Source organism: Pelodiscus sinensis, chromosome 14 (assembly GCF_049634645.1).
Source record: "Pelodiscus sinensis isolate JC-2024 chromosome 14, ASM4963464v1, whole genome shotgun sequence".
Taxonomy (NCBI): domain Eukaryota; kingdom Metazoa; phylum Chordata; order Testudines; family Trionychidae; genus Pelodiscus; species Pelodiscus sinensis.
This window is the reverse complement of record NC_134724.1, coordinates 33,092,626-33,119,278: the sequence shown is the minus strand read 5'-3', so window position 1 is coordinate 33,119,278 and position 26,653 is coordinate 33,092,626. Positions and strand designations below refer to the sequence as shown.

The window sequence follows — 26,653 nt, the reverse complement described above, 5'->3', positions numbered from 1 at the left end:
ACATTTAAAATGAATGTTTTCTTTCTCATGATAAAACGTGCTTTAAAAATATCCTTGCTTGGTTAAATCAGATCATTCACATGGGACAGGGAATCAACATCCTACTTGGCTATATTGATTAGCTATAAAAGGATACATGAAGCTCACAGAAACACAGCCAGCTTCCCATTCTGCCATGCCCTCATCCCTGCACTCCACAAGCCACAGCCACTTACCCTGCATCTCATCCCCTCCTTCCTGGACCCCAGAAAGCAGCTGCTCTGACTGGCTATGTCCATCAGCAATAAAGAACAATTCCTGGCTGCCAGACACACTTGGCAACCTGGTGGAAGTCCCTGGTCCTTGGCTACCTCCGCCTTTTCATCTACAATGTCATCCTCTGGGTTAGGGCCTCCGTGTACTGCCTCCAGCCCCTCTGAAATATCCATGGGACTCTTGGTGGGACACCACTGAGGATAGCATCTGGCTCCATACAGATGTGGCTGGTCTTCTGTGAAGCACTGGAGTGCTGATTCACTTTATGGGCCTTATGATAGGCTTGTCTCAGTTCTTTAATATTTGCTCTGCACTGCAGTGTATCCCGCTAATACCCCGTTCAGACAAGGACTGAGAAATGTGGCTGTGTGTGTTCCACTTCTTACAGATCACTTGCAGCTGGGACTGAACAGACTCCTCTCCTCATACATTGATCAGATGCAACAGCTCCATGGCAGTCCAAGCCAGGGAGTCTTTGATGCAAAGGGATAGGCATCTGGGAAGACACCATGAGATCACTGCATGCTAGGCTAACCCTACACAGGGGGAGGGGTATACAGGTGCTCAGGCAGCATGAAATGGGATTAACATTTTGGGGGGCTTGCAAAGGGGTGGGGTGGGTACCTGGTCACCTGGCTACAGCACAGCAGAGTTCAAACTGCTGACAAGAGTGGCTGACTGAGAATTATGGGCCACTTCCTGAAGGTCAGAATCAGCAACAAAGCACCTTGAGGTGTTTACATTGCATGTTTGTTGACAACACAGGGAAGGGGAAGGAAAAAGAAAAAGATGGAATTGGTGGAAAGTAACCTTTATTTACAGAAGTTGTGAGGATAGGGAGGGATAGACTAGTGAATGCCACCCAAAATCCATCTATCAGATGTCTTGAGGGCAGAAGAGAAAAAAAATATTTGTCAGAGAAGGGCAAGAGAGTGCATTTTGCAGTTTAGAAACCTTCTAACCAAATAGAAAAAAAAATCAAGCTCTTTCCTTCCTCGCATCAAATCTGGGGACATCACCATGGCAGGAAATTCAGGATTTCCTTCTTTTCCTCAACTGTTGTGGCCAGTGCTGGACTTCTCACTATGGCACTGACCTTGCCTTGCGTTTTGTACACTAATCGGCCATTATGCTCAGCTTTGTGTTTTAATTGCACAGTGAGAAGCATTTGTCTTTTACAAAACTTTTTTAAAGACAGCACTTGAAAACTCTGAAATGGACAAATGGCATACCAAAAGCAAACTCTAGCTGGCAGCTGCCATCTTACAAAAAAGTGACATGTGACACTAACGGTATAGAAGCTAACTCTCAGCAATTTCCTCCCAAACCCACAATGTAATCTTTTCTCCTGCAGAGCTACACAAAACGGTAGGCTAGTGGAAAAGTTTAAGTCACTTTTCCAAGGACAACTTTGATCTCAAATGTAGTTACATTTGTAAATCACACCAGTGATTGCAGGAATGTTCTGCCCCTCACAACGTAAAAAGAGCACAAAATTAATGTCTGTATATGGGAGAGGAGAGGAGAAGGCCAACTGGGATGGGCAAATACTTCATGTATTCTCTTGATTAGTAAGATTTATAAGAAATGTGAGAAGGGAGGCTCATTTTAATTTTCAGTCTCAGATGGCAAACGTATTATTTATATCACAGAGTATTTGGAGTTCCCATGGAAACTGGGCACCCATTGTTCTAGGTACTATATACAACAAAGTAAGAGACAAAAACTATGTGTGGCAGGGACTATCTAGATAAACATGGGATATAAGGGGAAATGGAGGCACAGAGCAGTGAAGTGGCGGAGGTCTAGGTTGAATATTAGGAAAAACTATTTCATTAGGAGGGTGAAGTATTGGAATGGGTTACCTAGGGAATCACAGAATCATAGAGCTGGAAGAGACCTCAGAAGGTCATCAAGGCAGGACCAATCCAAGGCAGGACCAATCCAACTAAATCAACCCAACCAGGGCTTTGTCAAAAATAATGGCCAAAGGCTCTGCGATGACATTTGCCAACTCCCTCAGGAAGGGGGTGGAATCTCCATCCCTAGAGGTTTTTACATCCCAGCTTGACAAAGCCCTGGCTGGGATGATTTAGTTACGGTTGGTCCTGCTTGGAGCGGGGGCTCGATGTCCTCCTGAGGTCTCTTCCAGCCCTAGGATTCTATGATTCTAAGTGACTTGCCTGATTCCCACTCTAGTACCACAGCAAAAGGCCACACTAGCCTCAAACCGGGTAATTCGGAAATGCAGGTCTGAAGTTTGACTAAGAGGTAGTTAGTGATGGCTGAGATAATACCAATTAAAAAAAAAACACACCAGAATTTTCATTTTTGCATTGAAAAAAAATCAGGCTAGTATTGTTCCAAATAACAGCTAGAAATACAATGATGAGAGTATTTTTCTGTTTGACAGCACTTGTCAGTCAGGCCCTATGATTGCATTACTTTTCATACTGACCAGAGTGGTCAGTAACAGAGAAACCTTTTGGAATAAAATAAGAAAATGTGATTTCAAAGCCTTAAGGGGCAAGTACAGTACCTGAAACTACAGAATCAATTGCAAATCAATTGCATCCCTTTAATCTCTTGCCTGTTGTCTGTATTTGCCTGCAAATACCACCATGTTCCTGACCTCCGTGTCTCTGCGTTCCAGCTCAAAAACATACTTAATGGAGTCTTACAAATCCTATTCCCTCTCTCTTAACAAGGACACCTAGCAGAAAAGATACAACAAATCTGGAATCTCTGTACTGCATATATCACTGAATAAAATACCATATTATCGCTTTCATTCATCTTCCATTCCTTCTATATTTTGTAATTGTCATATGTCATATTTTGTCAGTATAACACAGGATCCCTTTGAGGAGATGACCCTGTGTTTTGCCATTCTGGCAAGCACCAAATATATTTCTAGCAAATGTTTCATTTTTGTTTCAGGCTGCCAGAAAACAAGTTTTTCCTAGCCTACAAAATCCTCCGATTGATGAAAATATTCTGTGTGCCTTTTTAAAAACCCTGAAATGGATTTATGTCAAATAAGCAAATTAGTAAAATGCAACTGGGTCAGTTAACAGACAAATTACACACCTTGTTTTTGAGACACTTGCAAAGTAAATATAACAGATTTCATCAAGAGTTGTGCTGCCCGGTGCCACTATTGTACAACACTTAGTTAACAGAAGATGTAAGAGTTTAACCAGTTAAACGATAAGCTGACACCAGTTAAACTCTGACTCCTCCTGGGGAGCTGGCTGCCGCCTCATGCAAAAGGTCCGCAGCATGGAGCAGCCGGTGTCCCAGGAACGATCCTGGTAGAAAGAGTCATCCTGGGAGCGGCCGTGGAAGCACCCCTTCAGCCTCCACCATCCTTCCCTTCCTTCTCTGCCTTCACTAGGTAAAACAATTAACTGTGTAACCAACAGGAATTTTAACTGTTACAGTAAAGTCCTGGTTATCCAACTTTCACTTATCCGACTTTCTGTTTTATCTGACGGTGCCGCCAGCACCGTGACAGCAAGGAGCTCCAGGGACACTTCATACCACAATGGCCTTGCTTTCCCTTTTTCCAGGGCTGGGCAGGTCTGCGGCACACAGTACGGGCTCGGCAACCTTACCTCTCCACCCCATGCCTGGGGCAGCTCATGCCCACGCTGCAGGCTCGCCCGGTGTTCAGGTATGCTTGGCCCGATCCTGGCTATCTTGCCGCATTAGTGGCTCTGCTTTTAGAAGCTGGCCCGGATCCACTCCCCGCTCCCAAAACCTGGGACCTGCTTACTCCTCCCAAAACTTTGCTGGCTGGGGGGGAGGAGAGGGGTGGAAGGGAGGGAGTTGCCCTCCTGCAGAGTGAGCCCGGCTCCCAGCCAGAGCAAGCGGGGAGTCCGGGCTGAGGCAGGAAGGGAAGTGTGTGGCGAGGGGAGGGGCCACCACTGGACTGAAGAGAGGCAGGAGCGCCGGGGCCTTGGGCATGTCCGGGCGGCCTGGAGGAGGAGGGAGGAAGAGGAAGGGGGAGGACGCGGCCCCTCAGGAGGATGCAGCATCCAGAATCCGCCGGGGAGGGAGCAGCACACGCGCCAACCGCCCCCGAGACAAAAAGCAGAGCCCGCCTGGGAGGGCCCCCCCTCAGCCGCCGCTGCTTCTGCCAATGCTGCTCTGCTCCCGCCCCTCGGCAAGAGCACGCCAGGCCCCCACCCCAAGCTAGCACCGTCCCTATTATTCGACATTTCCAGTTATCCGACCATCCTCCAGTCCCGTTTAGGTCGGATAACTGAAACTTTACTGTACTTGGTTACTGCGATTTTTTTACATCTCTAGTCTACACTACTCAGAGCTGGCCCAAGGTACGGGCTGACCGGGCTACCGCCCGGGGCGCCCCATTGTAGGGGTCACCTGCGGGGCTGCCGGGCTGGGTGGGGGTGGCACCGCACATGCTCCGTGCGCCCGGGGCGGTGCCATGCATGCGCCGGGCGTCCCGGGGTAGGGCTGAGCATGCGCTGCTGACCAGGGGTGGGGCTGCGCATGTGCAGGGCGCCCGGGGGCAGCACCGTGCTTCCGGAGCACACAAATGGCTCGGGCCAGCTCTGACACTACCACTTATTTCAGTACACTGTAACTAGAAGATTACCCGGCATTGCTCAGGCCCTTAACTAAATTTTTGTTTCTCTTCATTTAAATCAGTGCTTGGGGTGCGGTTGAGGATGAGAGGTTCAGTATTCAGGCTGTCCTTCTCTCACCTCAGCAGCTTAGGGCCAGGTGAAAAGCATCTCTCCATGGCTGCTGCAGTTCCAGTGGGTACAGCTGTAGGAGAGGTACACATCCCTCATCTGGGGAAGATCCAGGTTTGTCTGCTTCCTGCGCTCTTCAACCAGAGTGAGGAATGCAGCAAACTGTGTACTTTCCCCTGGCTTCCTGACAAAGGAGAACAGTCAGCAATATCCCCATATGAACCAGAGATGGGAATGCATCCTCAGCCAGCATCTTTCACCTGCCTGGTGACTCTGTCTCTTTTCTATATGGTTTTATGTGTCCCTATACAAATGGGGGGAAGCTACAGCCTCCCTCGCCCCCTCTAAAGGGTGCCTGTGGGGTGGGAGGCTCGGGGCTGCCTTTTCACCAGCTTGGTGATTCTATCTCTTTTCCGCATGAGAAGCAATCCCAGTCTCAGACCATCCCGTCTTCCTGGAACAACCAAATCCTTGCACTGGTTTAAGTTATGACAAGAGGAAGCTGCACCCCAAATTTGGTGGTCCTAGCTCTTACAGTTAGAGTTCTTGGACAGGCACACACACCAACAGATGCATGAACAGAGACATAGACACATAAATTCTCTCAAATATATAGTAGATTTGTCACTTGGGGGTGTAAATAAAACTACTCCCAAGCAATGTAAGTTACACCTGATCTAACCACCAGAGTAAACAGAACTATGTTGGAGGAAAAACTTTTCCCACCAACATAGTTACTGCCTCTCAGAGACGTGGATTTACTATGCCGACAGGAGAGAGCATGGAGTGCCTTCACCCACATGTGCTTCAACTGGCTGCTAAAGAATAAGAGGCTAACAGGTGTTTCCGGTGTTATTGTTACAACAACCCTATCCCAACTAAGGATGTAAAGGACTAGTCGATTATCTGATAAGCATTTGCTTATCGGATAGTATTTTGTGTAGTCGACTAGTCGAAATCCCTCTCCCCCCTTTGTTGCCTTTATGAGATAGAGGCAGCAAAGGAGGGGGAAGGTGTACTTCAAAGTGGCAGCGGCTCCTTCAAAGCTTCCCCTTTAAAATGCCGCCTCTGCACCTTTCAAAGTGGCAGCCATGGAGCCCAGGGTCAGCTGGGGTCTCCCCATCTGGCTCCCCACGGCATTTCCCCAGAAGCAAGGGGACTCCCCAGAATCCAGGACTCCCCAGAGGAGCCCGGGGCCAGTGGGGGCACTGTGAGTCCCTTGCTGACCCTGGGCTCCATGGCTTTGAAATGCATGAGAGTCCCTGTTGGGGACTTTTGTGCATTTCAAAGCAAGCACGCCATGTGCAGCCTGGAGTCAGCAGGACTTCACGCTGGCCCTGGGCTGTACGCAGATTTCCACATTCCTCCTTTGAAATGTGTAAGAGCCCCAGTAGAGGCTCTTGTACATTTCCAAGGACGAATGCAGAAGTGCCTATCAACTAGTCTATGGAAATTCCATCGACTAGTGGACTAGTCAATTAACCACATTTTAACAGTCTTAATCCCAACATCAATACCAAGCTTTTATTGGCTATGTAGTTCAATGATCCACATCTGCAAAATCTGAAGAAAAAGCATATGGTGCACTACTGATCAATACATCTTTTACATTTTAAAATCTTAATTTAGAAGACTACAGAAACAGGCAATTATAAATTCTTATCTGAAGACTTTGCTGGCCTTAGAATAGAGATGAATCTCTGATAAATTAGTGCTGCATGAATTAATATATTTTTAAAATATACAGTTTAATTTTCAAGAGCATATACTAAATAACTAAAACATGAACCTAAAAGCTATGGATAGAATTTTAGAAATGTTCTGGCATTTTCTATGCCTTTGTAATATCCTCTAGCCTCCCACACTCTCTCTATTATAAAACTTTAAATACTTTGTGTTTATTTGCATATCAATACTTACAATGAATGCTCTTCCAGTTCACAGCAGTAGAGGCATCTGAGCTCTGGGAACAAATTGAAAGAATCTGTAAACTCAGTCATTTTCTACATATTTTGTAACTGCTTTGATAAACTTATATACTTTTCATAGTTTTCTTGATAAAACTTTTGCTGGACAAGGTCATAAAATAGCCTAAATTCTGCTTTAAAAGTGCTAATAAGGAATTAGTTCAATGTTTGTTCCAAACTGCTTTTTTAAAATACATTTTTTTTTCCAAAACCGAGAAAAACTATTTGAAGTAGCTCTAGCTAGGAAAATTAAATATAAGTTCTTCTCTGAGAAGCATTTTGTGAGCAGAAGCCATGTTAGTATGTAACTTTAAAAAAAAAAGTAGCCCTGTAGCACCTTAAGGTACATCTACACTGTGGAAGTATCCCACAATAGTTATTCCGCAATACTGAAGTAGCCCGTTATGTCAAAATAGATTTTAAAATAATGGGTGGCTTATTCTGATGTCCCGGTAACCCTCATTCCACAAGAACTAAAGAGTGTTTTGGAATAGTGAGTTATTTCAAATTTGGTGCTGTATAGTCAGCGGCAGAGTTTTTCCGTACCAGTCTAGACGAACCCTTAGACTAGAGACTAATAAAATATACATATATATGTGAGCAAAATCTCCTTCCTCAGATGAGTGGAGAGAGACCCTTTTTTAAAGGGTCAACAATACCCTCAGCCTCTGTGTATTACTCTTGATTCAACACAATTCACTTTAAAATTAAAAAAACCCAAACTCTCAAGATTTAAAGAAAACAGTCTGAAAATACTAGTCCAGAACAATTGCATTCAATTTTGGACCATATAGCAAACAAAATCAATCCTTGCGACTAGAAATATCTGGGGACCAGTAAAAATGCTTTCAGGATCAGTACAGTTTTCCAGATTATTTCAAGATGTGAATTAGAGGGGAAAAAAACCCCAAAACGTATTTCCATAGCTCATGGTACTCAGAACTTCAGGCTACTATTGAGTACATTTTTAAACCCCATATTATTTACTAAAGATGGTTGTCCTCAAACATAAGCAGTATGTACTGGAGTCTATTTATGGCTTTAAAATATTTACAAGAATATGAAGAAGGATCAGAGATCATAGCTGAGTCATGGTTTCTTCCTGCCTTCTCAACACCAACCAAATATAATTATTCAAAAAGCCATTATTAGTGCTTCTAGATTTCAGTATTAATGCTTAGTGCCTTTTAGAAATCATTTTACAGAAATATAGTAACACAAAATATAATTGTTTAGTGATGGATAAGGCAAAATGGGGAACTGTCAGAGCACTGGTAGAAGAAGATTGTGTCAAATGCAATCTAGCACAGCATCCAGAACTTTTACAGTCAGAATTTTAGGCTCCATGGTATGACAAAATGCTTGTTTGCTCCCAGAACACCACACACACAGAGACTAACAAGACAGCTTGCTGGATCCACGCTGCCTCCACTCAGCTACAAAGTAGAGTTTTCATGTTATATTCAGGATAAAGGTGTTCAGATTCAGAATAACTTGTATACCTACATAAAAACAGAGCAATAGATGAAAGTAAAAATGCTATTTCTTTAGTTTATGTTTCATCTGGCCTCATTCTCCGAGGCCTCAGTATTGCCAGCCCCAAACATTTAAAAATCACAAGTCAGCCTCCACCAAACCAAAATCATGTCATTGGCTTTGAAATCATAATTTTAGAAAAAAAAAGTTCTGAGGTTTTTTTGTATTGTGATGCTGGGGTTTTGTGATGCTGTGCATAAAAGAGGTGACCATTCATCACTACTGTTACCATTATGTAAGATTTATGAAAATATATAACAAAGTGTATCATGTAAAGTGTCAATAGAAAGGTACTTATGATTATCCTGTTTATATGCATATCTAGTCTTTGTATAAAAATTATGAATATTGGCTATGTACCTGTATCTAAACATGTATTTCATTCCTGGATGACACCCCCTAGATAAAATTTACATGTTGATGGCCCATCAAGAACTCCCAGTTCTCACAATGGTCCACTGAAAAAATGTATCCGGCCAATAGCCACTCTTCTGTGATTCAGCAAATCAGGTAAGGACCTGTTAGATACTCATGTGACCCTGGACTCCACTTTGGGCCAGTAACTTTCCATGAATAGTGGCTGTGGGCTTTATTTGGGACAGTACATTTCCATGCACATGGCAGAGGATATAAAAAGGCACCGACATCTTTCCTGCTCTGATTCTCTGGACTGTGCATTTACAACTAAAACAAACATCTTGAACTGTGGACTGAGGACCTTCCAATCTTTTGGAAATTACCAGAGAAATTTTACAAGCCAGCATGCTATTTTATCACTGCCACAACACTGATAAGGACTTTGCAATCATTTGCATATAGATGATCTATCAACCATTTATAACTCTCCTTTTCTTTTATTAATAAACCTGTAATTAGTTAACTAAAGATTTACTGACAGTGTGATAATTGGGTAAGAGCTGCTATTCCCATTGCCCTAGGAATTTGTGATCCCTAGGTTGATCCAATGGGTTTTCAATAATCTCCCACTATTGTAGAGTTTGCTGTTTAGATGGGAGCCAATGCCTGGAATATGTTGAGGGGATAGCATTTGGCTTCTGGTTAACCAGTTGGGTCCTGCAGAAGCCCTTTTGTTACTGGCTTGGTAAATTGAATTATAGAACAACACACCAGTTTTGAGGATCATCTGCTCTATTTATAAAGAAAGTCATGCAAATCCATGGGTATCTGCTTTTTATGTGGGGTATCTGCATCCACAGATATCTGCAGGTCATTTTTAGAGATTGTGGATCTGATACAGATATAAATGTTGTACCCACAGAGTGCTCTACCTATTTCTTAGAGTCTATCCACTGTGTGGCATTTTCATGGTGGCCCATCCCAGGTACCCAGTCGCAATCTATCATCTGATTTTTTGAGATTCTGGAGTTCGCATTTTCAATCTTATTTGCAATCGAAATTTTTTTAAAAATAGGTTTTTAGCCACAGAAAGATGAGATTCTCACTTAATCACATGACTCATGAAAATGGACCTTTAAGATAACCACCAAATATCACAAAAATCAGCAACATTGAGCCCCTAAGAAGGTGGTAAGGGGGCTCTGCAAGTTGGAACCAATTTCTTCTTGGACAGTGAAGGACAGAGGAGTACTGGGTCAACTGCAAAGCATCTTCCCAGTTTGTGGAAAGTTTATTGAGAGGATTGCAGTAAAACAAATGAGAGGTTCTACAGATTTTGGCTTTCCTGAATCCTACACATTTCGGCTTTACGCTTGGGTTTGGGAAACAAGCAAAACTGATTACGGAGCTTCTCTTAGAAATGGAGGAGAATGAATTTTGTGTGCTGATTTTATACCATTGCCTGTGATACCATTGCTTTTTGTAGTAAGGAATATATGTGTTAAAATGGTTCTGTTCTTTCCTTACCTTAGTGGGGTAGAAAGCAGGCCTCAGAAGCCTTCTTAACTAGAAGGGGGACCCATGCCATTGTCCCTAACTTTTGTGGGTGGAGTTTCTAGGGGATGGACCCACAGGGGCTCAAGGTTACAGTTCGCCTAGAGATCCAAACTGCCTTAATGTGGCCCTGATCATATGGTACTGACAAGGCAGTCTGAGTTTGTAAGCCTCACCCTGCAAATCAACCCCAGTTTAGCATTTACTAAAGCTATACTAAAAAAAGCAAATCATGGATAAACAGCTTTGTGAGACTAGAAATTGACATACCATTAGGAGTCTAAGGTTTTGAAAGAAAGCCAAGGGAATTAGTAAAAGTACCAAGCTATTTCAGAAAGGAGGTTGACAAAAAAAAAAATTCCTTCAGTTCTAACTCCAGCTCAGCTGAAGAAGCATGAACTAGAAACCACATCTGTTTCAACCATAATTTCAGTTAAAGTTGCTGAAAAACAGTCTCATTGAAACAATAATGGGTTTAAGGCTGACAGTGTCTTAGTTTCACTTGGCTTCAGAGGTGACCTGTGCCCTGCACTAGCTCCCTCCTGGCACCCCACTGTATCAGAGGCAGCAGTGCGGAGTGGCAGGGAGCTCCTCAGGCATGGGGATGGAGCTCACTGGCTGCTGGCCTCATGGCCAGGGACTATAGAATAGTCAACTAACCGATAAAAAGCTTCAGAGGGGTAGCCAAGATGGTCTGTTACAGGAAAAAAAACAACAAACAGACTAGTAACCCTTAAAGACTAACAAAGCATGTAGATGGTATCATGAGCTTTCATGGGTGCAACCTACTTCTTCAGTTGACTGGAATATTAGAAGTCCAGATGAAGTGGAAATCCATCTGCTACACAAAGAAACTTGCACAGATCCAAACAGACATCATCTTCCTGTCAAAGTGCAAACAGATGATCATCATACCTAAGGGACCAAGGGTGAAAAACCCACTGCAATCTACGTATCCCACAGATTACAGCCAGCGATTATGCCACACTCTCGCAAAGAAACTCAGGAACCACCTTATCAGCATTCTATACAACAAACATAAGAAAATCAAGGAGGAGCTCTCAACATTAGAAACTATTGTAAAAAACCAAGCTTCCACACACACTTCATCTTTTCCAGACTTTACTAACGTTCAACAACAAACCACCTACAACGACTGCTTCATCTCCCTTAAGAAGAAAATGGACAATAAACTATCCAAACTCCTACATGCCTCATTACCTCTCATTCTAGATACTTTCAATTCACCTAGCAACGTTGTCAACCTATCCAACCACTCTCCTTCTGCCCCACCGCCCCTACGAATATGATTTAGTTCTGTGGAGATCTGGAAGCCTATTTTCACTGCCTCCGCCTAAAGGAATACTTCCAACACACCGATGTACAACACACTGACCTTGCTGCTCCCCCCGCCAGTCCCACACGAGGAAGGCTTCTATGTGGACCCCTAATAATGATTGTAAGGAGAGTCTTGACTTCTACATCGACTGCTCCCACAAACGTGCTCGAGCTGACATAGTCAGCAAACAGCAGCATATAACATACAACTTCAGTCAGGCAGAACGCAATGCTAAACACAGCCTCAAAAAGAATTCTAACACCATAATCAGAGGCTGACAAAGCGGGCACTGTAGTCGTCATGAACAGAGCAAATTATGAACAGAAGGCAACCAGACAACTCACCAGCACCAGATTCTACAAGCCTCTCTCCTGTGATCCCACTAAAAAATTCAAAAGAACCCTGAAACAACTACTCATAAAGCTCCTTGATGCTGCTCAGGACCACAGTCCCCAAACAGGAGGTACACTGTTACCCAAGATACATAAACCTGGAAATCCCGGACGACCCATCATCTCAAGCATTGGCACACTTATAACAGAATTATCTGGTTATATTGACTCTTTCCTCAGACCCTATGCTACCAGCATTCGTAGCGATCTTCGAGACACCACCAATTTCCTGCAGAAACTACAAAACATCAGTAATCTACCTGAAAACAGCACCCTGGCCACCATGAATACAGAAGCTCTTTACACCAACATTCCACATGAAGATGGATTACAGGCTATCAGGAACACCATCCCAAATGACAGCACTGCACACCTGGTTACAGAGCTCTGTGACTTTGTCCTCACCCACAACTACTTCCGATTCGGAGACAATCTGTATCTTCAAGTCAGCGGCACAGCTATGGGCACCCGCACGGCACCACAATATGCCAACGTCTTTATGGCTGACCTTGAACAACATTTCCTCAGCTCTCGCCCCCTAGAACCGTTACCTACTTATGCTACATCGATGACGTCATCATCATATGGATCCAAGGGAAAGAAGAATTTTACAGGGACTTCAACAACTTCTACCCCACCATCAACCTCAGCCTGGATCAGTCCATATGAGAGATCCACTTCCTTGACACTACAGTACAATTAAATGATAGACAAATTTCTACCACCCTACACTGGAACCCCACCAGCCGCTACACTCATCTCATGCCTCTAGCTTCCATCCCAGACACATTTCTCAATCTGCTGTATACAGCCAAGCCCTAACACACAACCAGATTTGCTGCAATCTCACAGACAGAGACAAACACCTGCAGGATCTATATAGAGCATTCATAAAACTGAAATACCCACTTGGAGAAGTGAAAAAATAGATTGATAGAGCCAAAAAAGTACCCAGACACGAACTACTTCAAGACAGGCCAAAAAGAGAAAACAACATAATTCCACTTGTCATCACCTACAGTCTACAACTTAAACCCCTCCAATCCATTATCAACAATCTACAACCTATCCTGGAAAATGACCCCTTACTCTCTGAGGCTTTGGGGGAAAGGTCAATCCTTGCTTACAGACAACCTCCTAACTTGAAACAAGTTCTAACAAGCACACAACATATCTCCATCATAATCATCCAGGAACCCACCCCTGCAATCAGCTCTGGTGGCAAATCTGCCTACACATCTACACAAGTGATTTCATCACTGGACCCAACCACATCAGCCACCAAATCAGTCGCTCATTTAACTGAACATCCACTAATGTAGTCTATGCCATCAAATGCCAACAATGCCCCACTGCCACGTATATTGGCCAAACTGGACGGTCTCTACAGGAAAGAATTATTGGACACAAATCAAATATCCAAAAAGGCAATACACAAAAACCTACTGAAGAACATTTTAATCTACCTGGACACTTATTAATGGATCTACAAGTCACCATTTTGTTTCAGGCCAATTCCACAATCCAAATACACAGAGAAGGATTGGAACTTAACTTCATTTACAAGTTTAATTCTTATGCAAATGGTATGAACAAGGACATCGGCTGGCTTGCACACTACTTTCCACATCCTATGACTTAACCTACCAACCAAATAATGGAGGTGCTAATTGTTCTTATCAGCCTGTTGATACTATTTGAACCATCTACTCACTGGCTCTCTATTTTTTTCTCTTTTCCCCCGCCTTTTTTCTTTTTTTCTCCCCCTCCCCTTCCCTTATTTCTTCTTGGATCTTGATTTCTAATGTTCCTGTCATCTGAAGAAGTGGGCTGTGCCCATGAAAGCACGATACCATCTACATGTTTTGTTAGTCTTCAAGGTGCTATTAGTATATGTGTTGTTTTTTTAATTTTAACCAATAAAAATTCATTAGGTTAATCGACTATTCAATTAACTGATATTTAACATCCCTAATGTGCCTATGCCAGAGGTGAAGAAAGACTCCATTATAAGGATGTAAAATCCTCTTTAATTGGTTAACTGGTTAAATGTTATGATTGACCAATTAAAAGTGGGGCAGAGCAGGCAGGGCCTGGTCCAGTGCAGCCAGGCTGGAGTGCTCCCAGCTGTAGCATTCCCGGGCCGAGCCTGCCACTGACAGGAGCTGCTCGAGCTGGGTTTTAGTGCCCCCCTTTATAGCTTCTACGGGTGAGGAGTTGCTCTAGTCCCCACCAGTTAACTGGAATTGGTAAGTCTCACCCTTTAAAGATGAGGCTTACTGGTTATAACCTCTCACATCGCTAGCCTTCACTACTCTGTCCAAAAGACAAGTCTGCAACTATTCTATTGACTGACAGTCTGGTTACTCCCAGCTACATTCATATGAAAATGAGTCTTTCAAAAGGAAACGTCTCCTTTAGTTGACAAAAATGAAAGATTTGAAATGGGCTGGCTGCTGTCGTGGAGGAATGCATGGAAAAGGTAAACTACATCGTTCTAGGTAAAATCAGAGCCCGCAAATTGGACTCAGGTCTCTCATTACCCACAGAAGGATTTAGGAAAGTTTCAGATGCACTGAAGGCTAGTTGAAACAAAAAAACAGGACTATATAGCACTTTAAAGACTAACAAGAAGGTTTATTAAGTGATGAGCTTTCATGGGCCAGACCCACTTCCTCAGATCAAGTTATGCCTCCCATTTGGAAGCCCACAATGCCAGCTTCCCCAAATAAGTTGTTATTGGGCTCAGCTGTACTTGATATTCAATTCTATCAGCTGCTACCCAGTCTTTAGTCTTCCCTTCTGTGGAAATTTGTGACAAGGCAATTCTGATATCAGTTGCTTAAACCAGTTCACTCTCTTGTTCTGAATACAAGGGCTGTGTCTACATTGGCACCCTTTTCCGGAAAAGGGATGCTAATGAGATCAGTCGGAATTGCAAATGCCGCGGGGGATTTAAATATCCCCCGCAGCATTTGCATGAACATGGCTGCCGCTTTTTTCCGGCTCGGGGTTTTGCCGGAGAAAAGCGCCAGTCTAGACGGGATCTTGTGGAAAATAAACCCTTTTCCAGAAGATCCCTTATTGCTACTTCCGGAAAAGGGTTTATTTTCCGCAAGATCCCGTCTAGACTGGTGCTTTTCTTCAGCAAAACCCCGAGTTGGAAAAAAGCGGCAGCCATGTTCATGCAAATGCCGCAGGGGATATTTAAATCCCCCGCGGCATTTGCAATTCTGACTGGTCTCATTAGCATCCCTTTTCCGGAAAAGGGTGCCAATGTAGACACAGCCAAGATGTACACAACTCTGGTCTTTGTTGCCAGTAGGCTGATTAACCTGCTAGTATAGTTGATTAATCGATAAGCAAACGCTTATAGGTTAATGCTACAGACTACATGCATCCCCACCCCCCTAGCCTTGCAAGTCAATTTTTTAGCAAGTTGGCCAGCAGCCTGGCTCAGTCCCATCTTGCACCGGATCCAGGCCCTAACCCCACTGCAGTCCTGCATTTAAAGTTTAGAAGCCAGGTGGGCAAGCAGCCCAGCTCAGTTACGGCTCATGCCAGGTACGGGAGCTCAGACCCCCCCAGACAGAGGCTGCTGCTATGCCGTGCTGCTGCCTCTGTATCAGAGGCAGCAGCGCATAGTTACAGGCAGCTGGTCTGCAAGGAGACCTGAGTTTCAAATTGGCTCCCCTTAAAGACCAGCTCCAGCCTGGCATGGAGTGCGGAGTGGCAAGGGGCTCCCTGGGAGTGGGGCCAATTCCACTGGCTGCCAGACCCACTCCCAGGGACTATAAAATAGTTGACTAACTGATAAGAATTCATGAAGTTAATCAATGGTTCAATTAACCTATATTTAACATCCCTACTAGGCAAGCATAGATTGGCAAAAACCGTTATTGCCCCAAAGACAAACATCACATTCAGGAGAAAAAGAAAAAAAAGTCAAACAGAATGAAAAAGTCTGAAAAATTTTAGTATCTAGGAAGTAAAAATGGATCAGTGCATAGGAGAACTCATGAAGAGCATTCACGTAGCAGGAGTTCAAATGGATTCTGCATGTTACAATAGAGTGTTCCGAACTACTGCTTCCATAACATCGAAATAATTTAGAAATAGAATTTCATTCAATTAAGAACAGTTCTAAAGAAGTGGCATTACAATTATTTTGTAATTTATCTACACTTTATTTTGGAACAAACAAAAACACGACTAGCACAGCAAACTTCCCTTTTGCAGTGCAGTGAAAGAATAAAAACACAACACTTCTGCAATATTTAAGAACAAAGGAATTTTAAGCTTGCTCACAATTTTTACTCCCTTTTCCACAGTTCTTGGGTTCTTTTTTAAATTAACTGCTACTTTTCACTAAAACTCCTTCGTTTTTCCAGGTACTTCATGTACACTGCTGTATCAATAACACATTTCAGTCATTAAGTTTCAGCTACAGTGATTTTTCTTGGGTTCCACATGATGGCTATTCTTTAAACTATAACATAATATCAGTATAATGTTTCAGTTGCTTCCTTCATTAGCTTTCTAGCATCTTAACGACACACTTCATGGGTCAACAGCAATATCACAACTGATGCTATTTATTTTCTTTAAAAAACCCTATTTTTAAGAACATGAGAATGGCCATATTGAGTCAGACCAAAGGTCCATCTAGCCTAGTATCCTGTCTCCTGACAGTGGCCAAGGCCAGCTGCCCCACAAGGAACAAACAGAACAGGTAATCATCAAGTGACCCTGTTTTCACAACAATTTCAAATACAGTAACATGGCAAAACGAGCACTATTTTACATTTGTTCTGTTTCATTTAGTTTGACCTTCAGCGGAAAGTCAAAGTAATATACGCAACTCCAGCAAAATAAATTACATAGCTGGAGTCTTAAATCGCATCTCTGTGTCATCCACACACTGGGAGGTCAACAGGAGCGAATGTTTCCGGTGGCTTTCCTTACTCTTCATAATAAGCAGAGTACTGAGGCTCTCTGGGTTCAATTTAGTGGGTCAATACTGGACTTGCTAAATCAAACCCCAGAAAATAGACCTCAGCAGCATAAATCTTCCACCTAGAGTAGACGTGCCCTAACAGACATGCCCACATCAACATACCGTCTTCTCTTCTATAACAATTAATATCCTTTTGCAAGTTGGGGTGTGTGTGTGTGTGTGTGTGTGTGTGTGAAAGAGTTCACTAAATTATATAATAGAAGGCTCTTAAAATGAATTAGAGTTGATACATTTAATCATTTTCTTATCACCTGAAAAAAAAAGTTATGAAGATTCTAGTCTTTAAATCCTTCATAGTTGTACCTCTACTGCTGGTAGTCACAGGGGAGGTGCAGATGTATAGAGCCCTGTAAATCTGCAGATATCCACAGGTAACTTCATATGTGGATGTGGGTATCCATTGCTCATTTTTGCAGATATGTATCCGAATATAAATTTTGTATCTAGATCCCTGCACATTTTCGGATATCCGTGGGTATCTGTGCATATGGCTGCAGATATCTGCAGCTCATTTTTGTGTATATGGATGCAGATACAGATACAAATATATCTGGACAGGGCTCTGCAGATGTACACTGGACTTCATCCATTCTGCAAACATACTTTTTAATGCTACCCAGGTTAGGCATATATAACATGAGTAAAAATGCCAGCAGCCATCTCAGCCTTGTCTAAATTTAGTGGTCTCACTAAGTGTAGCGCTAGTAGTATAATACCTTTTTTTAAAGGCTGGTGCAAGCAAGGCTTTACTGGTAGTTTCTCTGGATCAGGATTGACACATTGATAGTAAAACAAGAGTGGGCAATTAAAAACAAAAAAGCAGTCCACCAGGGTTAATTCCTCGCAGATCACTGTTGCTTTATTTACCAGTGCCTCCACAGGTAGCGGGTGATCACAGCTCTCATTGGCTGTGGATCGCCATTTCATAGAATCATAAAGCTGAAACTGACTTCAGCGGGTCATCAAGTCCAATCCCCTGCTAAGAGCAGGACCAATCCCAACTAAATCATCCCAGCCAGGGCTTTGTCAAGCCAGGACTTAAAAACCTATGTATGGAGATTCCACCACCTCCCTAGGTAATCTATTCCAGTATTTCACCACTCTCCTGATGAAACAGTATTTTCTAAAATCTAATTTTCTAATATTGTGGCGAATTGGAGCAGTGAGAAGCAGCATGGACATTGCTTCCGCAGCTCCCACTGGCCATGAATGGCAATCCACGGCCAACAAGAGCTGTAGCTGCTCGAGGTGCAGGCAAATACAGAGGTGGGAGCCCACCAGGGACTAACCCTGCAGACTGGATTCGATCCGTGGAACAGAATTTGCCCACCCCGAAGTAAATCTTGCACTACCTCTTTGAACTGTATATGTCCTCTGGGTGGAGATACAAGCAGTATGGGAGAGGATTCTGAAGATGCAGGCTATAATGACTTGACACACACTTTTAGGCTGTGTCTAGACTGGCCAGTTTTTCCGGAAAATCAGCCGCTTTTCCGGGAAAAACTTGTCAGCTGTCTACACTGGCCGCTTGAATTTCCGCAAGAACACTGACTTCCTACTGTAAGAAATCAGTGCTTTTTGCGGAAATACTATGCTGCTCCCGTTCGGGCAAAAGTCCTTTTGCGCAAACCTTTTACGCAAAAGGGCCAGTGTAAACAGCTCAGATTTGTTTTGCGCAAAAAAACCCCCATCGCGAAAATGGCAATCAGGGCTTTCTTGTGCAATAGCGCATCTAGATTGGCACGGATACTTTTCCGCAAAAAGTGCTTTCCGTGCCAATCTAGACACTCTTTTCCGCAAATGCTTTTAACAGAAAACTTTTCCGTTATAAGCATTTGCGGAAAATCATGCCAGTCTAGACATAGCCTTAGTGTTTGGTGCCAACAGTGTGCTAGTCATTATTCAGTTCATAGCACAAGCAAGCACTACACCCTGTATGAATTACAGAACCAAAATAATTAAGCTTAAATTCATACCAAACCCAACCACTTAAGCCAGAAGGACACCAAGTCAGCTAATAACTGGTAACAGAAGGGTCATTTCAAAGGGGCAGATGATCAGCTGTGGGTTTTTTCCTCAAAACACATCTTCACTACGGCGCAGAAGCAATAAAAGTGAATGAGTTCTGAGCTCAACAACCTCCAGATTTCTGTCTGAAGCCTTTGTTTCAATCAGTGACGAGGTATGCATCCAGTCTGGAGGAAATCTCTATATCTAAGATTAGCTTTGATACACCTCTCTTTATGGCAAAGAGGATGACAGGTGTAAAACACAGTAGCTCACCTGCTTTTTCAGGATGAACGAGCTTTGTGACAGATTGTCCCCTTGTGCTGGTCATGCCACTGAGCCCACCAACCAGCCCTTTGGGACACTCCACTACCATGTCCTGCTGGGCCAAATGTTATGGTCTTCCCCAGCCAAGTCCCAGATTTGGGGCAATAGCCCTCCAGCAGAGCAACACAGATACTAAATCAGTTCAGCTCTGGGAGGGCTGGGCTATAAAGCCACTGACAGCTCCCAGAGGACCAAAACCCTCAAATAAATCGGTCTTACTCTGTGTGGAAGTATAACACAGAGAAATCTTATAAGTTTACCCTCTTTATCAATTAAAGAGCAATATGCTCAGTGGTTGATCCCCCCAGATAACTATTATTTACACTGGGCTTGATAATAAACAAAACTGTTTTTATTAAGTATAAAAAAAATAGAATTTAAGTGACTGAGTGAAAACTAGGGATATAAAACATCATTTAAAGAGGTAACCGTGTAACCACTAAAAATCTTAGTGGCTACTTTATACTGAAGAGCCTCTCTGGGAGTGGGGTCACCAGCCCCTGCAGGCTCTGCTCCTAGGGAGCTGGAGCACTTAGCTTGCTGTTGGGGTGCTAAGCCAGACCTGTCACAGACAAGGGCTGCCTGCAATCAGACTTACCAATTAACCTTTTACATCCCTAGTGAGCGTAGACAGATCAAAGTAAGTTACTAAGCCAAAATAAACAAAACACACCAGCTAATCCTAATATTCTAAGAAACTTGTCACAGGCAAAGCATATTCCTCACCCCTTATCCCTTTTTCAGGTAAAATGCTTCAAAGGAGAACTGATTTTTTTTTCCTGATCTGGATCTATAACACTCTTTGTCTTTAGAATTCCTTGTTTTCAGGTCATGTGTGTCCTGTTAAAGTGGGAGGCAATTTCAAAAGCCAGCTAAATACAAAAGCCTGATGGGTTGCCATTCCTTAAATAAACTTCCCCCAGGCCAGGAACCCTTTGTTTAATCTCACTATCCCCATGGAAAAACACCAGATTCAATATGGATTTCAGTACCAAGTAGTACGGTCATATGTCTTTCTAGGACCAACCACGGTTTGAGCTAACAGACAAAACCATTCACAGGTCATTGTCTTGACCACCGAGCCATTTAAGTTCCTAAAGTAGCATTAATTGCTTTTATGAGTTTACCTGGACTAATAAAACAGGTTTCCTACTTAATGTTTCTAAGTTCACATATGAAAAAGATACACACATACACATATATACATACATATACAATTCAGGGTACCATATGCTCTTAGATTATAGGTTACATTACTTGTTTTGCATAAAGCAGCTCTGAGTTATGCTGCAGCCAATGTTCCCTTTAAGCCAGTGTTTCTCAACCTTTTTTTAATAAAGTACCCCTTTAAAAAAATTATAAGTAACTGCAGCACCTACAGTTTTCTGACGCACATTTTCTTCTACCATTGCAACACATTTGTTTAAACAAGATGAAATTTTTATGTGTAAAATGTACCAAAATAATAAAGCACTGTAAAACTTAAAACAAAAATTCAGTTTTCTCCAAGTTTCATTTGTGTTGATGTACCCCCCAGGCTTCTCTCAAGTACCCCTAAGGGTACTTGTACCACTGGTGGAGAAACACTGCTCTAAGCTGCATAGCAGCACAGCTTCACCCAATCAAAGGCTCAGGGCTCTGAATCTGGTATCAGCTGTGTGCTAATTAGGCCATGCATTGAGAAAAACTGCTCTATTGATTCTGGTGCTGATCACAGAAGTGTAGGACTGGAAGGGACCTCAGTAGATCATCTCATCTAGTCCCCTGAACTTAAGGCAGAACTATGTAATAATTAGGCCATTCATCTACCCTGTTCTTATAAACCTTCAATGATGGAGATTCTGTAATTCTCCTAGGCAATTTATTCCAGTGCTTAACTAGCCTGCCAGTTAGGAATTTTTTTCTTAATGTCCAACCTGAGCCTCCTTTGCTGTAATTTAAGTCCATTGCTTCTTGTCCTATCCTCAGAAGTTAATGAGAATATTTTTTCACTCTCCTCCTTGTAACAACCTTGTATGTACTTGAAAATTGTTATTGAGTCTCCCCAACCCTCTCCCCCATCTTCTCTAGATGAAACAAACTCAATTTCTCCCTAGATTTTTAATCCCTCTCATTTTCTTCTCTAGACTTTCTCCAATTCTTCCACACATCTTTCCCCAAATTAAGCACACAGAACTGAACACAATGCTTCAGCTGAGAGTGGAAGAATTACTTTTCATGTCTTGCTTACAACACCCCTGCTAATACATCCCAGAATGTTTGCTTTTTTGCAACAGTGTTATACCGTTGACTCATATTTAGCTTGTGATCCACTATAGCCCCCAGATCCCTTTGAGCAGTATTACACTCTTAGCAGTCATTTCTCATATTTTGTATATGTACAATTGATTGTTCCCCTCCTAAGTGGAATACACTGCATTTGTCTTTATTGATATTTGTTCTGTTTACTTCAAACCATTTCTCTAGTTTGTGCAGATCATTTGGCATTTGAATACTAACCTCCAAAGCAGGTATCCCCTCACAGCTCGGTAATACCCACAAACTTTGTCAAAGATGAGGAATCTACGGATTTGGGGAGACCATGCTGGTGCTCAACCCCCTCCCCCCCACCCTGCTTCCCACTTGTGTGCAGCCCCCAACTGATTTTTTTATAGGTCAGTGATCCCCAACCCAAAAAAGGTTCTCAATCCCAGCTTTAAGTGCACCCTGTATATCATTATTTTAATCATTACAAAGAGACTGAACAGAACTGAACCCAGGACCTATCTCTGTAGGATACCATTCAATATGCCCTTCCATCTTGACTAAGAAGATTTTTCTCTGGAAACGGTTTTCCAACCAGTGATTCAGTCAACTTATAGTTGCTCCATCTAGGCTATATTTCCTAGACTGGTTATCTGAGACATATCAAAAGACTTACAAAAGTCAAGATATACCCCATCTACTGCTTCTTCCCTGTCCACAAGTCTTCTTACCTTATGAAAGAACACTATTTCTACAGACATGTTAGCAATAAAGGGGCATCAGAGAGTGTGTGGGGCCCTTACTGGATGAGGGAGGTAACCTAGTGATAGATGATGTAGGAAAAGCCGAAGTACTCAATGCTTTCTTTGCCTCTGTCTTCACAGACAAGGTTGGCTCCCAGACAAATGCACTAGGCAACGCAATATGGAAAGGAGGTAGATAGCCCTTGGTGGAGAAAGAACAAATTAGGAACTATTTAGAAAAGCTAAACATACACAAGTCCATGGGCCCAGATTTAATGCATCCGAGGGTACTGAGGGAGTTGGCAAATGTCATTGCGGAGCCTTTGGCCATTATCTTTGAAAACTCGTGGAGATAGGGAGAGATCCCGGATGATTGGAAAAAGGCAAATGTAGTGCCCATCTTTAAAAAAGTGAAGAAGGACAATCCAGGGAACTACAGGCCAGTCAGCCTTACCTCAGTCCCTGGAAAAATCACGGAGGGGATCCTCAAGGAATCTATTCTGAAGCACTTGGAAGAGGGGAAAGTGATCAGGAATAGTCAACATGGATTCACGAAGGGCAAGTCGTGCCTGACCAATCTAATTAGCTTCTATAATGAGGTAACTGGCTCTGTGGATATGGGAAAGTTAGTGGCTGTGATATATCTTGACTTTAGAAAAGCTTTTGATATTTTCTCCCACAATATTCTTGCCAGCAACTTAAGAGAATATGGATTGGATAAATGGACCATAAGATGGCTAGACTGTCGGGAGCAATGGGTAGCGATCAATGGCTTGATGTCAGGTTGGCGGTTGGTTTCTAGCGGAGTACCCCAAGATAATCTGTTCTAGGACCAGTTTTGTTCAATATCTTTATTAGTACCCGGAATGAAGGGAGAGATTGCATCCTCAGCAAGTTGGTAAATGACACTAAGCTGGGGGGAGAGGTAGATACGCTGGAGGGCAGGGACAGGGTCCAGAGTGACCTGGACAGATTAGAGGATGGGGCCAAAAGAAATCTGATGAGGTTCAACAAGGACAAGTGTAGAATCCTGCACTTGGGACGGAAGAATCCCAAGCATTGTTACAGGCTGGGGTCTGAATGGCTAAGTAGCAGTTCTGCTGAAAAGGACCTGGGGATTACAGTGGATGAGAAACTGGGTATGAGTGAACAGTGTGCCCTTGTAGCCAAGAAGGCTAATTGCATATTAGGGTGCATTAGGAGGAGCATTGCCAGCAGATACAGAGAAGTGATTATTTCCCTTTATTCAGCTCTGGTGAGGCCACATCTGGAGTATTGTGTCCAGTTCTTGGCCTCCACTATAGAAAGGATGTGGACACATTGGAGAGAATCCAGTGGAGGATGAACAAAATGATTAGGGGGCTGGAGCAAATGACCTATGAGGAGAGACTGAGTGATTTGGGTTTGTTTAGTCTGCAGAAGAGAAGAGTGAGGGGGAATTTGATAGCGGCCTTCAACTTCCTGAAGGGAGGTTCCAAAGAGGATGGAGAAAGGCTGTTCATAGTAGTGACGGATGGCAGAACAAGGAGCAATGGTCTCAAGTTACAGTGGGAGAGATCTAGGTTGGATATTAGGAAAATCTATTTCACTAGGAGGGTGGTGAAGCACTGGAATGGTGGTGGAATCTCCATCCATAGAGGTTTTTAAGTCTCATTTTGAGTAAGCCCTAGCTGGGTTGATTTAGTTGGGATTGGTCCTGCTTTGGGCAGGGGGCTGGACTTGATGACCCTCTGAGGTCTCTTCCAGTTCTATGATTGCGTTGGCTTGACATGATTTATTCTTGACAAATCCAAGTTGATTTATCACCTTGTCTTTTAGGCCTCTAGATAGGAGGTGTTTGATAAAACTTCTTAACTATTCTTTTGTTATCCATCAGCATGGCAAAGCATCAGTTTCACTGCAACTATTCAAAAGCTTGTGTGCATCAGTGAAACTGTCAAAAAAGCCAATTTCAAGCAACTGCTTCTCAGAAAACAATTAGCCACAGAAGGAGCCATTGTAAACATGCGGGTTATGTCACAGGGGAAAGACCTTACATTAAAATAAATGAAAGGTGGGGACAGAGTGAACTAGTAGTCTGTGAAAGAAAGATAATGACAGAGAGATTCTTAACAGAGAAAGGAAAAAAAAAGAAAGTTCTCTTATCCCCACCATCCCCTTCTAACCACTAGATGTGAATGAAAGAAGAACACTATGGCTATGTCTACACTCGCGGCTTCTTGTGGGAGTAATATGCAAATGAGGCTCAGCATGGAATATCGCTGAGCCTCATTTGCATACCTAACGAGCCACCTTTTTTCCAGAAGAGGCTCTTGTGCAAGAAGGAGCATCTACACTGCCCCTTCTTGCGCAAGAAAAACCCTCTTGCGCAATGCCGTTACACCTATTACTTTTCAGTATTGCGCAAGAGTGTAGACGTAGCCTACATGTGGTTGCTAAAGACAACTACCCGGTAAAAAATAAAGGCTGTGTCTACACTCCTGCTTTTTCCCAGAAAAGGAAATGCTAATCGAGCGCTAATTAGCATATATCTCGCTCTCATTTGCATATTCTTTTCCAATCCTTTTTGCAGAAGAGGTTTTTGAGCAAAAAAAACACAGTGTAGATGGGGCCATTTTGTACAAAAAAACCCTTTAATGCAAGAACCCATATTCCTTAAGGTTCTTGAGGAATAAGGGGTTCTTGCACAAAAGTGTTTTTTTGTGCAAAATGGCCCCATCTACACTGTGGTTTTTTGCTCAAAATCCTCTTCTGCAAAAAGGATTGGAAAAGAATATGCAAATGAGAGCATGAGATATGCTAATTAGTGCTCCATTTGCATTTCCTTTTCTGTGAAAAAGCAGGAGTGTAGATATAGCCTCAGACTCCTCACTCTTCTCAACTGTTGGTCAGTTCATACATCTCATCCTCCATAAATACCTCTAAGAATAGAGTTAGTTCTCGAGTTATAGTGTCTTGTAATCTCTTCAATCCTCCGCTGCATAACTTAAGACAAAACAAAGGTAAAGTAAGCTGAAGAAGTGGGTTATGCCCACGAAAGCTCATCTACATGTTTTTTTAGTTTTTAATGTGCTGCAAGACTATTTGTTGTTTAAGTTTTTCCAGTTTCGCTGTGTCTAGACCACAGTTTTACTTTCTAAATGGTGCTTTTTCAAAAAAGCGCCATGACACAATTATGCAAATCAAGGGCAGGATATTTAAATCCCCACTTCATTTGCACTTTCAAAGTGCCTCATTTACATCCCTCTGCCAACAGAGGGATGTAGTCTAGACATAGCATTACAGACTAACTCGGCTACCCCTCTGAAGTTTTTAAAAAGTAATGTTAATGTTCCATTTTGAATTAGCAGTTGAAAAACTGGTCATCGTGCTCATCTGTGTCTGTTACAGTTTCCTAGCATTTTAAATAACCATCATAATCAATGAAAAACGTTTTTATTTTCAACATGCTGTTAGGTATATATTTTCAGGGATCATAAATCAACACTGTAGTGCCAGTGTTATCTCAAGTTCAATTCCCAGCTCAAGCACTGATTTGTTATGGGCCTGAAGCAGGTTAACCCTCTTATATGCCTCACTTTTAGCATCTGTGAAATAGGTTTTGAAAAATGTACCAGTCACCTACTAAAAGAGTTCTAAAGCTATTAACTATATGCCAGTGAGAAATATGCTTGTTTTCCTTCAGCAAATTTCAAAGCCAATTCCTTGGTAGGAAACCTAGACTGCAACTGCTGAAAAGGTGAGCAATGTCCCAATCTTTCATCTTTCTGCCTCTAGACAGGAGGCGATTGATCTAATGCTGCTTCTCACTTCCAGCAGTTTGTTTTCTCTCTCTTCCCCACACAGCTTCCTGGCTGCTAGCAGAGGGTAAAAATACATCTTACACCCCTTCTCAGGAGGTATGCAACTCCAGCTATGTTAATTACATAGCTAGAGTCCACATACCTTGTTTCAAGTTTCCCCACCAACTCCACAGTGGGAGGCTGAAGGGAGCAAATGCTCCCATCAGCTTCCCTCCAGGCATCCTCTGAGTTCCATTTAGTGAGTCTTAACCAGACTCACTAAATCAAACTCTGTAAAATAGAGCTCAGCAGCTTCAATTCTCCCTTCAGTGAAGGGGAGGTAAGAATCATTCCACTGTTTCATTCCACCTACAAGCATATTTTGGGGGGTACCTTTGAAGGGCATTCC

General features: G+C 42.8%; 1 protein-coding gene across 5 annotated transcripts in view; it reads right to left on the bottom strand.

Annotated features, from left to right (window-relative positions):
* Positions 1 to 26,653, bottom strand: part of HMG20A (high mobility group 20A) — a 74,964-nt gene that overhangs the window by 47,484 nt on the left and 827 nt on the right. For 2 of the 5 annotated variants that reach the window (XM_075897383.1, XM_075897380.1), the window contains exons 2-3: positions 11,183 to 11,277; positions 6,900 to 6,942 (exon numbers count right to left, since the gene is read on the bottom strand). The exons of 1 other annotated variant lie outside the window; for it this stretch is intronic. The gene's annotated coding sequence lies outside the window, so the exon portion shown is untranslated. The remainder of the gene's footprint in view (positions 1 to 6,899; positions 6,943 to 11,182; positions 11,278 to 26,653) is intronic. 2 more of the 5 variants (XM_075897381.1, XM_006126246.4) reach the window with 1 other exon arrangement.